At 43.2% G+C, this 13446-nt stretch overlaps 1 protein-coding gene across 4 annotated transcripts in view; it reads right to left on the bottom strand.

Moving 5' to 3' along the window:
* sema6a (sema domain, transmembrane domain (TM), and cytoplasmic domain, (semaphorin) 6A) overlaps window positions 1-12767 on the bottom strand; it is a 138671-nt gene extending 125904 nt beyond the window's left edge. For 2 of the 4 annotated variants that reach the window (XM_086030176.1, XM_086030174.1), the window contains exon 1: window positions 12256-12746. The gene's annotated coding sequence lies outside the window, so the exon portion shown is untranslated. Of the gene's footprint in view, window positions 1-12255 lie in introns of all 4 variants that reach the window. The other 2 variants (XM_086030173.1, XM_086030172.1) reach the window with 2 other exon arrangements.
* Window positions 12768-13446: the final 679 nt, after the last annotated feature.

Here is a 13446-nt window from a genome sequence, read left to right on the forward strand (position 1 = left end):
CGGCCCCACAGATGCAATGACATCTGACATTTTATTTCACCTATCACCACGTTGTGCTGTTGTTTTTATTTGATAGTTTTTCGTTATTTGGCGGCCTGAGTGTGACGTGAAAATGATGTTCTCGACGCTGATTGGCTGTCGCCAACGAGGGACGGACTGGGACCACGTGGGTTGGCCGGAAATACCGCTCAGAAGTTATAGACGATGCCCAGCTTTGCTAATACAAACGTATCTTCCCTGACCGCACAAAAATCTAGTGGGAATACCAGTTTTGTGTTATCTTACTAAAAGACACAAACATGAACTAATGCTAATGCTAATGCTAATCTATGATTCAAGACTTCAGCTGTCTCTTCTTTTTCAAGCTATGGTTGGGTTTGTCTTTACGTTTTTTTTTTGTTTGTTTGTTTGTTTGTTTGTTTTTTTTAACAGTGCTAAAAATAAAACGCTAATGGTCACCTTCATGTATAACGTAATTATAAGGAAGGGTTGTATATCCTGATCCCAGGTGGCAAGAAAAACAAAAACAAACCAAAAAAAAAAAAAAAATCAAGCGCAAGGCGTTTCATGTGCTTGTCGTCTTTTTTCTTTTATGTGTCAATCACTGGGCCTCCGAGAATGAAGAGCAATGTCACACACGTCGTGCTTTTGAAAGTAAAAAGCTGCCACCGAACATAATCCAGGAGACAGTTTATCTTTCTACAAAGCACATTTAAACAAACAAGACAAAAGTGTTTAGTCGGAGAGATGCAGGATTTCCCCGACTGTCACACCAGCCACCAGGCAGATCAGTACTAAGTGCAATGTGATCATGTGTGCGTGCGTGCGTGCGTGCGTGGGGGTGTAAGCGCGTGTGTTTGTGTGTATATTTGAGATGTGAGTAAGTCTTTGTGAGGCCTGCACTCAGCGGAGTGATGATAAGTACTCCCAGCCCGGCGCTCCGCATGAGCTGATGGACAGACGGGCCGGGAACACTAGGGGCCTTGTGGTCGTGGTCAGTGTGTGTGCGCGCGCGTGTGTGTGCATGTGTGGGCACTGCGGTGACGGGATGGGGGGGGGGGTGAAAGAGGGTGTGGGTGTGTGGGGTTGTTGGCAGTGCAAGTCACAACGTTTCCACCAGCTACGCCACCAGACCGTGCCACATGGCTGCAATTTGTTCATTAACTATGTAATAAATGTACGCACACACACGGAGGTAATATTGTTCCGAGTTCTGCCTGATTGGATTGTGAAATAGAGGATCCTCCAGGGAATCACTTGTAGTTCGCCAGCCACTCTGACCAAGAGAGGAAGAGACAGGCCTGATTTCCTAACAAGGTTTGAGACACAGGAACACATGTAGTCAATATCTTTCTGTTTGCTTTGAGCGCCACTATGAATATATCAACTGGAGTAATATGATGCTGTGCAAGGTTCCTGAGATTATTGGTGACTGTCTCCAAAGTATTAAAAGCCTTATTATTTTTCAAGGGTATACAAAAGTGTTGGGATCCATGCCCTAAATATTAAGTTGGATTTTTTCTTTTTTTTGTTAAAAATCAAATTCTACCACACAACTTATCCAAGCATGCCCCGATGAACCTTAATGGCTTCGTGCACAAGGGCACAAGCACGTGGGAACCAAAAAAAAGTGCTAAGAGTGTTAAATTGCCCGAAATGTCTCGGAAAGACAGAGGATTAAGTTTGAGTGGGTGAATAATGAGTCCAGCACGTGATTGATTCATTTAACTGATTAAGTGAAACAAATCTGTACTCATTTTTAGCTTAATAGCAGTCACATGTGTATGCAGGTAATGTTTGTTTTATGTGTTTGGTGTGATTGATCTACATACTATATATATATATATATATATATATATATATATATATATATATATATATATATAAATATATAAAGAGAGAGTGTGTGTGAGTGTATGTAGATACAGCCCAAAGAAATACAAAATGTCCAAAGTCAGCTGGGATAGGTTCCAGCTCACCTACAAGCCAAATAAGGATAAGCGGTACTGAAATTGAATGGATGGATGGATGTTCACTCTGGAAAGCGAATTTTAAACTAAGTACAAGTCACGGCAGAGATTTAACTTTCTACCTGGAAGTGATTAATATTAGCCAGAGGCCAATGGCAAGCATCATTAGGGCGCTAGATGAGCAGAGGGATGCTTGTTACAAATGACCCGGCGGCTAGGATGTCACCTGACGAGGTCCCGTCCGGTTCAGGGCCGACTGTGGCGGGTTTTGGAGCGCCGTGATTACGTCCCAGAGATAACGGCGGTAGAAACGCTGCAGACGGGATTCGGAGCACATGAATAATGAGACGAAACCTCCCTTGTGGACTCGGCATGTGTGAGGCAGTAGCGTGGATTATAGCCTGTGAGAGAGTATGACTGCTGCTCTGCCGTGAGCATACAGATCGCCTTACGCATTGGCTTTCCTCTGCTTTGATGACTGAAGCATACACACACACACACACACACACACACACACAAACACGCGCGCACTCATGAATGCATGCATGCCTGTGTCCACTCTCAAAACACACAGCCCTCCAGGATTAATTCACCTGCCGCACCTGAGAATGCGAGCGCCGTGATGTCACCTGCACTCTCATCACTTCAAAAGGTAAAAGAGCACCTCGGTGCCATCGGCACAATGAGCCAGCACAGCCTCTCACTTCCTCTAATGGCAATCCCCTTCTCGCAGAAGGTCCATACGTGGAAGGTGCAGAATTACACAGACAATAAGGTATTCTTAGGTTACCGCCCGCCGGACCTCCACGCTCACAATGACAAGCTTTCGTGGCATTCGACAGCAATGTTTCACAAGATTTTCCGACAAAAGGCGCATATTCTACAGTAGAAAAAAAAAACAAAAAAATCACCGTACACCAACCAAACTACAATGTCAGAAAAAGTGGATACGGAGGTGTGTTTAGTGGAAGCGATAAATACTGTAGATGACCAAATCTACATTATTTAAAATAAATAATAGTTTTCCAACCAATTAAGCGAAACTGGATAATTATCCACAGCACAGTGGTTGGAAATCATTGCATGAGGATGGCATCGACTTGTGAGTACGCACGCGCTTAACATGTATGTGTGCACCTGAGAGCCGCAGCGCTGCTTGCCAGTTGGCTCTGGCATGAACGCTCCCACCGGAGAGGCTCACGAGCTGGCCAGGACGCGATAAGATGCGGTGATAGTGTAAGTTTGGCTGTGATCTAGGTTAAAAAAAACAAACAAAAAAAGACAGACCTGGAGCCTAAACTCGAGCACGGCTTCTTGAAATGACACGGCTTGTTGAGTAGTTATAAAGCAAGAGAGGAAAGGGAGATTGAATGGGATAGTTGACGAGGTGGTTAGCGAGATGGACGGACTGGACAAAAAAGGACCAGTGGACGGAAGTATGGGCCGAGAGACGTATGGATGGATAGACGGTGTCATATGATAGCCTCTAGTGCACCCGACCACAAACATAATCAGGGTCATAATGGAGGTAAACAAAAAGCCTAAAGCCAAAAGATGAGTAAGTAACACATTGCTAAATTCAGCACATTCTGAATCTAAATTCAGTAATGCGACAGTAATAGTTGGATCAAGAGCTCGATGGATGAGGGCTTGGATGGTTGGATGAGTGGGTAGATACTATAGGGCCTGACTGATGTGGATTTTTTCGACGATTCCGATATTTGGCAGGATAAAATTCCAATAACTGATTAATTTTTTTTTTAAAAACATATAAAATGGATAAAATAATTGTGGTCCCTTAACGCTTAGAAACATTAATAAATGTTTTTTACTATGCCCTTTAGTTCCTGTATTTGTTTAACTTTACGACATGGAGAAAAACTGGCAAAAATCAGCTGATTTTTCTTTTTTTTTTGCTGATTTTTTTGGGGGTGCATTAATTGCCTTACATTTGTCCTAGGTTGTCATGTGTTAATATGTTTGAAAAAAAAAGCAGCAATTTTTCAATTTAATTTTTTATTTTAAAAACATTTTTTTTAGATTTTTGCCAATTGTAAAAGAGTTAATATCAGCCGATTAACCGGGCCCTAATAGATAAAGGGACAGTCCAACTGACTGATGGACGGACAAACAGATGTATCAGGATGGATGGATGTGTTGTTGGTTGGCTTGGGTGTTGTGAAAGATTGGTAAGTGATAGCGGGATGAGTAGATAATTACATTGATTGATTGATGGAAGGATGTATGACGGGAGCGCAATAACCGAATGACCGACCAACTGGCCGAAAAGTAGGTCTGTGTTTCGTGTACGTATTATGAGACGGATGCAGTTACACCTTTCATTGTAAGGACCTTCGCAGATGGCTTTACTTTGAATCCATCATATGATTTCAGCCTCATCTACTATCAAAACACGCAGCTGAGCATGAAACGGGAGGACAGGGCCTGTCATCTATCTCCCTCGCCATAAACATGGCTAAATAAGCGGTGTCTAATGTGCCAAAACACTGGAGGAGCAGCGGCGCTCGATGAGGGGCCTCGATCTGAAAGCCCGACTGTGAATATATTCAGAAACGAAAAGCAAAGCGGGGTGTGTATTTGCAAGGGAGAGCATGAAAAGGGGCACACGCAGAAGAAGAGATGGAGGGTTTACCGCTGAGATAAAAATGGAATCCATTTTGGTTCCTGAAGCACACTCATGCACAGCGCGAGGACCCGCTCGGCGCGTTTGGCTGCCATTGTCGAAGCGACCGCTTCCCCTCTTCCTCCTCCACTCACACCGTTCCAATTGTTCTGCCTTCCTCTCACTTATCATTTCCTCCTCTCCTCTCCGGTCACACCTCTTTCCTTGAATTCCTCTTCCTCTCTCTCGAGGCAGCCGGGCCCCCGCCAATCCCCCCCCCCCCTCCCCTCCCGCGACACTGTCACAGGTCCTGAAACTATGGCAACGGAACGAGAGGGAGCAATCGCTCGCTATGATTAATAGATAAGAGATGAGGTGCCAATCGCTCGAGCTCGGGGAGGAGGGACGGATACACGCCAACAACGGCGTGCAAACATGTATGCACAGTCACACGCAACACGCACAATGAGCCTGGAGAGCCGCAGCCTTCGCCGCGAGGCACCTTAAGTGCTTTGTGCTGGCGTAAGACAAGGCCACACCCCGGCTGGCCAAGGTGACCATCTGATGCACGTTTCATGAAGACCGTTAGTACCATTTATCCACTCCATCCATTTTCTATATGGCTTATCGGGTGAAGAGTTATGGGGGGGCTTGAGCCTATCTCGGCAGGCATGGTGAAAGGTGGGAAACGCCCTCGCTTGCAGTCACTAACACCACTGGCTAGAGCAAGGCCAACTAAATCTGACTTAAATCACATTGCCAATTGGGATACATTTTCTCCTCGTCACTATTAGAAGATTCAAACCAAGTTTTTCTTTTGTTTTTTTTTTCCATCGAGCATTTGCTTTTTTTTTTTCCGGACGCCAAACATTGTTTGTTTCTCTCATTCAAATGCAAACAGAAAACAGTGGTGCTGTCTAAGATCACCTGAAATGTTTCCTGGCTAGTAAAAGGTATCAGGGAACTCCTATCTAACACGTTGAACAGCGAGTTACAATTAGCCTACCTATAAATTCAGCAAAAAGGAAGAATTCTAATAATAATAGAGTGTTGGTAAAGTATGGAGTGGCAGAAGGTAAAAAATAAAATGTTATACATATTCTGGTTTGAGACAGGCATCCTACTTATACTACGACTGTAGTGTGTGCATTTCAATGGAAGGCAGCATATTCATTTGTGCAAATAGGGCACTCAGAGCTCGGTCGGGGAGAGGTGGGAGAAATTCAATGGAACAAACCATTTTTGAGGTGGGGGGTTATTGCTGTAATTTTGTTGTTAAAATCTTACATTCCAATAAAGTATTGCATGTTAACACACGTCTTAAGCTTGTTTAAAAATGAATAAGTAACCTAATATCCTCTTAAATGGGGGATTCAAGTTAGGGCACAAAAATGGGCCAGAAACGCTCATGAATATAAGTAAGAGAAACACCGCACACCCGCCAGGTCCCTCGGGGTCTTTTGCCATGTAGAGTTGAGCAGGTAGGAGGCAACCTCGCAAAGGCGAAAATATTTGCAGCTTCAGAAAAGTATATACATCAATTTTAAACATGAAGCTTTGAAGCACAAAAGTCAAAAGTTTCCATTTGTTGGCACACAATTTGGGGGGGGTGGTTGCTGTAGGATAAACCAAAATAATTGAAGCATACCATATCACCATCCCCTTGCGACTGGCTGGCGACCAGTTCAGGGTGTAGTCTGCCTTTCGCCCATTGTCAGCTGGGATAGGCTCCGGCGCCTCCCCGCGGCCCTGTACAGGACAAGCGGCTCGGAAGATGACATGATGACCATATCACCACTGTGGGGCTCCAACTTTCTCGATCAGTACATTGATTAGTCCCCACAAGACACAAACACTAACATAACTAAGGGACGCCCGTTTTGCTGACGAATGACGGGACACCTTTTAAAAAAGACGGGCTGTCGAATGACTTTATTATTAAGGGGGTTTTCATCCATCAGTGTAATCGTCATCCATTTTCTGATATTTTTTTTGGGGGGGGGACCGACTGACGGACCATTGGACTTCTGACGGACTGACAAACAGACTTAACTGACGGACTGATGGACAAAAATGAGTGACTGACGAATGACGGGCGGGTACCCTGGCCGCTGACGGCTGACAAAATACGCACCAGCAAAATTGAGTAAAATGCCCACCTCTGAATACATCCCACTGCACCTGTATGCTTCACATGGCTTTAAGCGTTCCAAAGGGTACTGTACAATTGCAAATTAAGTTCATTCAGCGGTTCATTTTGGATCAGATATTGTTTTCGTGTGTTTCGATTGTAAAATGGTTCCCCAACTATACTTGTACGACCCATATGGCCTCATTTTTCAGCAGCTGTATGGTACACATGATTGCTTGTTGTCCGTTCTTAGTTTGAGGAGAAGAGGCAGTCCCAAATTTTGTAAACCACGTTTTTACGTCGCGGCAGAGATGGCGCACCCCCTCTCTCCCTTGCGACACACCATCCAAAGTAAAAGTCTAAGCAAATAATATTTGGCGAGGCTGACAGGCAGTACTTGGGTTTTGTTATTTTCCTTACTAAACTGTATTGTTTTAGACAACATTTCAGAGAGGAAATGCTTATGCTTAACATTCTGATTTTGCTAAAGAAATCCCGCCAGGGAAAACCCCAATGTAAATATGTAATTATTACATCGGGCGCACCACACTTAAGGAATCCCTGCAGTAGAATATAAGAAAAACAAAAGCCTCCTTTGAAACAATACAGTGGATTACAGCACAGAGGGGACTCAAGGCATTATGTGTTCATTGTTTAAGGGCGACTGTCCTCTCACAGCACAGTTAGATTCATTGGTAAGTTGACGCAGTGTCGTGGCACTATGATGTCACACTATTTTCGTAGATGTAGCCGGGATCACCATTTAGCTTGTACAAGTCGAGCAGGGTTCCGTGCAATATCGTGACAAGCTGAAGTAAACAACAACATTGGACTGGTTTCTATGCTTTGTAGTGTTAGCACAACGCAGCGGTCCACAATCTTTTTTGGCCGCATGGACAGGTTCACATGAAGGATTATTTTGATGTAACCACAACAACATGAAAAATATAACTCTTCACTAAACTGAATGTAGTTGTTGAAACCGCATTTGTTTATCCCCAATAAGCCGATCCCATCTTGAGGTAACGAGAGACAATGACACAAATGTGTGTCATTCTGCATTCTACTCTTCCTTCACAAAAATAAGATGTCGGAATTGGAATCAAGGTATTCAGTTCTTTTTGATAGTTTTGAAGGCTCTTAGTCTTTGCTCTTTAGCAAGCCTGTCACTTCATATTACACAATGAGAGATTGGTGCGTGAGAATCATCTGTAGCGCTAAATCGCTAAAGCCAAACTTGAAAATAGGACCGCTAAAAGTGTCTCTGAAATGCAAATTTGTTTTTTTTTGTTCAAAGTTGGTGGCTCTTCCTTTACTGTCATCATCATTTGTCCTTTTCCTCTTTACTTAGAAACTTTCCTCTATTTTTTGTTGTTGTTGTTGTTGTTTTTTTTACTCATTTTTGCTAGCTTGCGGCCTCACTTTTCTTACTACCATATAACACGACCAAGACGAGCAGTTTGTACAGAAGCACAGACAGACTCACCTGCTTTTCAAAATGAAACTTCTTTCAGGCTCTAATGGTCAATCAAATCTTCTCTCTCCCAAATGGCCCGGCGGTTGCGGATGGCTGCTCTTATGTATAGTTCAAGACTTCAAGGCCACCCATTCATCCATCTACTGTCAAGTGATCACACAAAGCCCTGCTGCTACTGCTTTTGGATTATCTCTGCTAATGCATCCCCCTCTCTGTTCCATTTGACTAATGACAAGCAACCAAACTCAGCTGTGACAAAAGCATTTCCACATGTTCCGCGGACTTACGGTGAGCATTAAAAAAAAAAAAAGAAAACACAACGATTCCATGATGTTTTAAGCTGATTGTAAATGCTCCAGGATGTTTGATGCGTTTTCATCCGGAGCCCATTTGGCCAAGTTTGGCTTATAAAACATTTCTCCAAGTCGGTGGGCTGGCGTTCTAATTCATTTTGTTTCAAAACAACAAAGCCTCGCCAAGGCCCATCAGACAAAACACCAACAAGACACCCAGCCAATTCTGTCATTAACTTGCAGTGCGTGAGTGTTTTTGCCCGGTCCTTCGTGCTTCTGGCATTTTTGGCATCCGCAACGTGTTCAATCACTTATGCTAATGTAACAAGGATGCCCATTGTTTTTAGACATGGACTTGTATTCATTAAAGCCGCTTGGAACAGCACAATGAAGCTTAGAAAATGGAACGTCATGTGTGCATGTGTGTCTTTGCGTGTAACGTAGATAACATTTCACAGCAAGTGATTAGCAACTGATTACAATGTCAGTGAGCCTTGCGGTGAATAGAGCCACTGTGTGGTGAGATCTATTCTTTCCCAGCACTCTCATGGAGGCAATGTTCAGTGAATGGGAGGTTTGTGGGGAGAAGACTAACTAAATCAAATAGATAAAACAAGACCATATAGAAATGAGACTACCAGGTGCAAATCGCGGCTGCTTGTTTGAATCGCAAAACACTTTTCGGTGACCCGACAGTGAAAATGACCGTCGTACTATAACGTCTTTGATTTTATAAAACGTTGAAAGCATCTTTCACTAGCAGAATGTGTTTCAAAGAAAGAAATGTGCAAACACACGCATCATCATTTTATGATTATGCCTTATTCTGAGTCCTGCTATTACGGCAGTTTTGCCTTTCAATGCTCGGCCGGCCTAAATGTTGCTGCAATTTACAAAGACAGAATGTGGAAATGGGTTAAAGTTGGAGCGAGGAACAAACAAGAGTTTCTATTTGCACAAATTATGAGGAGTTATTTATTTTTCAGGCATTATTAGTACTTTTTCACCGACACAACTCTATTCACCTCGATTTGTCTGTGTGTGTGTGTGTGTGTTGGGATGAAAAGCAGCCTGAACGTTTTTGTCAGAAAATGGAGAATGAAGAGTATAATACTGCAGCAACAGACTAAGATAACATTATCATGTCTGTCCTTTCTTGCCATTTATTCTCCAAATGTTACAATGGCACAATGATGTCCTATCAGCACAATCGATGAGTGACTGGCTGATACACATGGCATGCTTGGAATTAGAAATATTACCTTGCAGTACAGTATCTTGTTACGCCAATGAAAAATGATGTTAAAAATTTTACATAGGGCAAGTGTGATACAGTGAAAAATTGACATTTCATTTTCGCCCTTGAGGCTGTACCATTTCAATTCTGGTGTGGAGAAGAATCCCACAGTGACCGAAAATGGTGAAAAGTGTCAATGATAAAAACAAAACAAAACGCAACAACAGTTACAATGCAAAGAGTCGGTAAACAAAAAAAAATACACTAATTACACTGCGCGAAAAAGTTTGGACGAGCACTTTATGTAACTTAGAACTATAACATTAGCACAATGCTAGTGGTCATCAATCGGTATGATAAATGTTCTGGTTGGTCCAGCAATGTTTTAGACCACGGTCGCAATGGCCATGAAAGACTGGGAAATCAATGCTACCTGCCTTGCACCCTACTCACACATTGAAGAGTCCTTGTCAAGATGGCAACTCAAACATTATTCAACCTAAAGATCGATGTCGTAAATGATGATATAAATGCTATTCTTATTAAAAACAGGTGTACCATGAAAACAGTTTGAAGCCTTTCAGGTAGGGCAACACACCCGAGAGATCCTTGGTTCAAATCTCAGCTTCCGTGTGGAGTTTGGACGTTCTCCCCGTGCTTGCAAGGGTTTGCATGTTAAGTTCATTGTAAACTCTCAATGCAGATGCATGGATCATTTGTGGCCCAATCGCAATCCCACGAGCACAAAGGGTTTGTTGCTGGCCGATTGTATCGAAAAACATCAGCAAGCCCTCACACCGAGGGTGTGCATTAATAAAACATGGCTTCCATGAAATAGGCATAATCGCTACCGCTATAAAAATGCTTTGGTATTGACTCTCCTTGAATGAGCAGTGACAGTTAACATGAGCTTGACTGGCCTCATTGTTTAGAGAAGGAGGCCAATTCATTTGAAAAGGAGCAAAGCCATTTATCAATTATTCAAAGGCACTGTATGCAGGCAGCGTCTTTCCTCGAGTGGCACATTTAAATATCAACTCTCTCCTGTTGGTCGCCCTCTTCAGCTCCCTCCCTCACACACACATAGACACGCCTGCACTGTGTGACAAATACACATCAGTCACACACAATTGCTATTGTTAGAGGATCGGCAGATCAAACGCTCCACAGAGCAATGCTCCAGCATACAGCTCTACGCGGCTGGATTCCAAGGTAGTCTTACCGTAATGCATCTATTCGCAATACAACATAGTCAGAGCAGTGGGTGAATTGTTACAAGGCAGATAAGCACTGTTTTTTTTTTGTTTTTTTTTGAGCCTCTAGAAGACAGCGTGGCCAGATTTACAGCCCTTCTCTAAAATGCCTCCAAGAAATGTGTGTGCCCTGAGGGCATGTTTTTTTTCTTAGAAAATGTTTTTTTTAATCTTGCAATTTGACATGGAAATCTATTAGTTGTTCAAAGACAACAGAAATGGGGTCAAAGTGCCTCAAAATATCTTGGATTTTTTTTTTTTAACCCTTTAGGTTGCTCCCAATGTAAAATCATGTGAGCTCTTTATGTTGGTCATCCCGAGAGAGAGGAGGAAACCACTGGGAGTGTCTGGGTGTTGCCATTGGAGGCTTTCGCGTGTGGCTTGTGAGGCCTCTCTCTCTCTCTCTCTCTCTCTCCACTTGTTTAAAAAAGCAACTCCAAACAGCATGAAAACAGCAACTTTTCAAAAGAACACATTTGATTAGATATTGCAATACTGATGATATGAGACTAGAGCAATAGTGACCACTAATGGTTTCCCTTCACCATGCACATGCAGTCCCTGAACACACCCCAGCAGCCAAAGCCTGCTACCACACTTTAACCCAATAAGAGCAATACATGATCAATAGCTTCATATCGCATTACCAGTAATTTATGTGATCCCAAAGCATGGCTTGGGACACATCCTCTTCATATCTGCATGAAAATCACTACCGTCGTTTGAATAGCATTACATTCAATAAATGAGCAATGTGTATTAATCATTTCATCATTTTTATTATTTATCCGTAATGGGTTTGTTAGGATTTATGAGAATCTTAAACCAGCAGTAAACGATAATCATTTGGTCAAAAGAGTCATCTTTTTGAACTATAAAAGACATCTTACTACAGTTGTTTTATGTGTTTCATTGTATTTAAATGTAATAATCTGCAATATATAGCATTCCAGAAAATGACACTTACTTATTCCATGTGGATAAACAACATCAAAATGATTACGCGCGGATAGGTACTCCAGAATAAACGGACCGGTAGGAGGAACACGGAACATAATCACCATTTGCCTTCAAATGTGCTGTTCAAACTTTCAAATCGCTTTATAAGAAGGTGAAGTTAGTTGTTCAAGTGGAAAGTGAGCCTTGCTGGCCGGTGCACTTGACGCCCGGTTATACACAAACCAGCCTCCTCCCGTAGGCAGCGAAAAGAGCGATTCAAATAAAAGGCAATAAAAACGCATTGAAGTTCAACGAAAACAACGAATTCTTACCTTCAGCTCATGAATGGACGGATCTCGTTGCGGTTGCTCGACTCTTGTCTAATAGTAATCCATAAAATGTGATTCTAAACGCAACGACTCACAACAATACGAGCGCTACTTTTCTCTTGTGCGTCTCTTCTTTTTGTGTGTATGCGTGCGCGGCGCTCAAATCGGAATATCCATCTCGAAATCCACACTACAGAACGAGAAAGAAAGAAAAAACACACGCCGATTTGTTGAGGAGGCTCTAAAAGTGTCCCACGGGAATAGTGAAGCGCGAGTCCCGGTTGTGGCGACGGTCACTGAGGTGCGCGCAGGCTCGTCCACGACAGCCGCCGACGGTCATCCTATTTGGGGATGAAGCTTCTTAGCAGACTGGAGCTGGAGCGCATGTAGGCGAGCCCAGCTGTCAGCCACCCGCCACACACACACGCATGCACACCCCTACACACAAACACACACGCACACCCACACCCACACACCCTTACATACACACTCACACACGCGCGCGCGCGCGCACTGGGAGGAGCTACGTCTCCAGAACGAGGGGCTATTGTGTCAATGGGTGCCAGTTATGGACAAGTGTATTTCTATTTTTACGCACGGAGGAGAAAGCCAGGGCTGCTAATAATAGTTTGGACTCTGGGAAGAAGAGCGAGGTGTGTTTAAAAACGGGACTAACGCTGGCTGAACAGAGCAAACTAGAGCTGCAATTCAGCGCAGGTATCAAACTTAAAGCGGAAATCAACCCAAACATATTTTATTCAAGTATATGTTCCCAGCAGGCCCACTAGTTGAAACACGGCATTCTGATTAATATTGCGTTTGTGGAAAATTAGTTAAGCAGAAAAACCCACCCCTTTTTAGCCATGTCAGGGGGGCGGCCATTTTTGCCACTTCTGTCGACCGAAAATGACATCACAACTACTCAGGGCTCAGGTAACGACCAATCACGGCTCAGCTTCAGAAAACAGGTCAGCCTAGTGTTTAATTTTAAACTTTAATAAATGAAAACTTTAATTGCTTGATTGAACAAAGGTGACAAAATAAGCACAGGCACATATTCACACAAGCATGCATCTTGCCACAACTGACGCCGAGTCACTCAACGCGCACTGTCACTAACGATTTAGCTTTAGCCAGTTAACAGCCAGCCAAGTCTACATTACTGCAGAGCATGAGGATGGTGACCCCAAGGGA

Source organism: Filicampus tigris, chromosome 5 (genome assembly GCF_054856515.1).
Source record: "Filicampus tigris isolate MCC_2025a chromosome 5, RoL_Ftig_1.0, whole genome shotgun sequence".
In the NCBI taxonomy this organism is placed as follows: Eukaryota; Metazoa; Chordata; class Actinopteri; order Syngnathiformes; family Syngnathidae; genus Filicampus; species Filicampus tigris.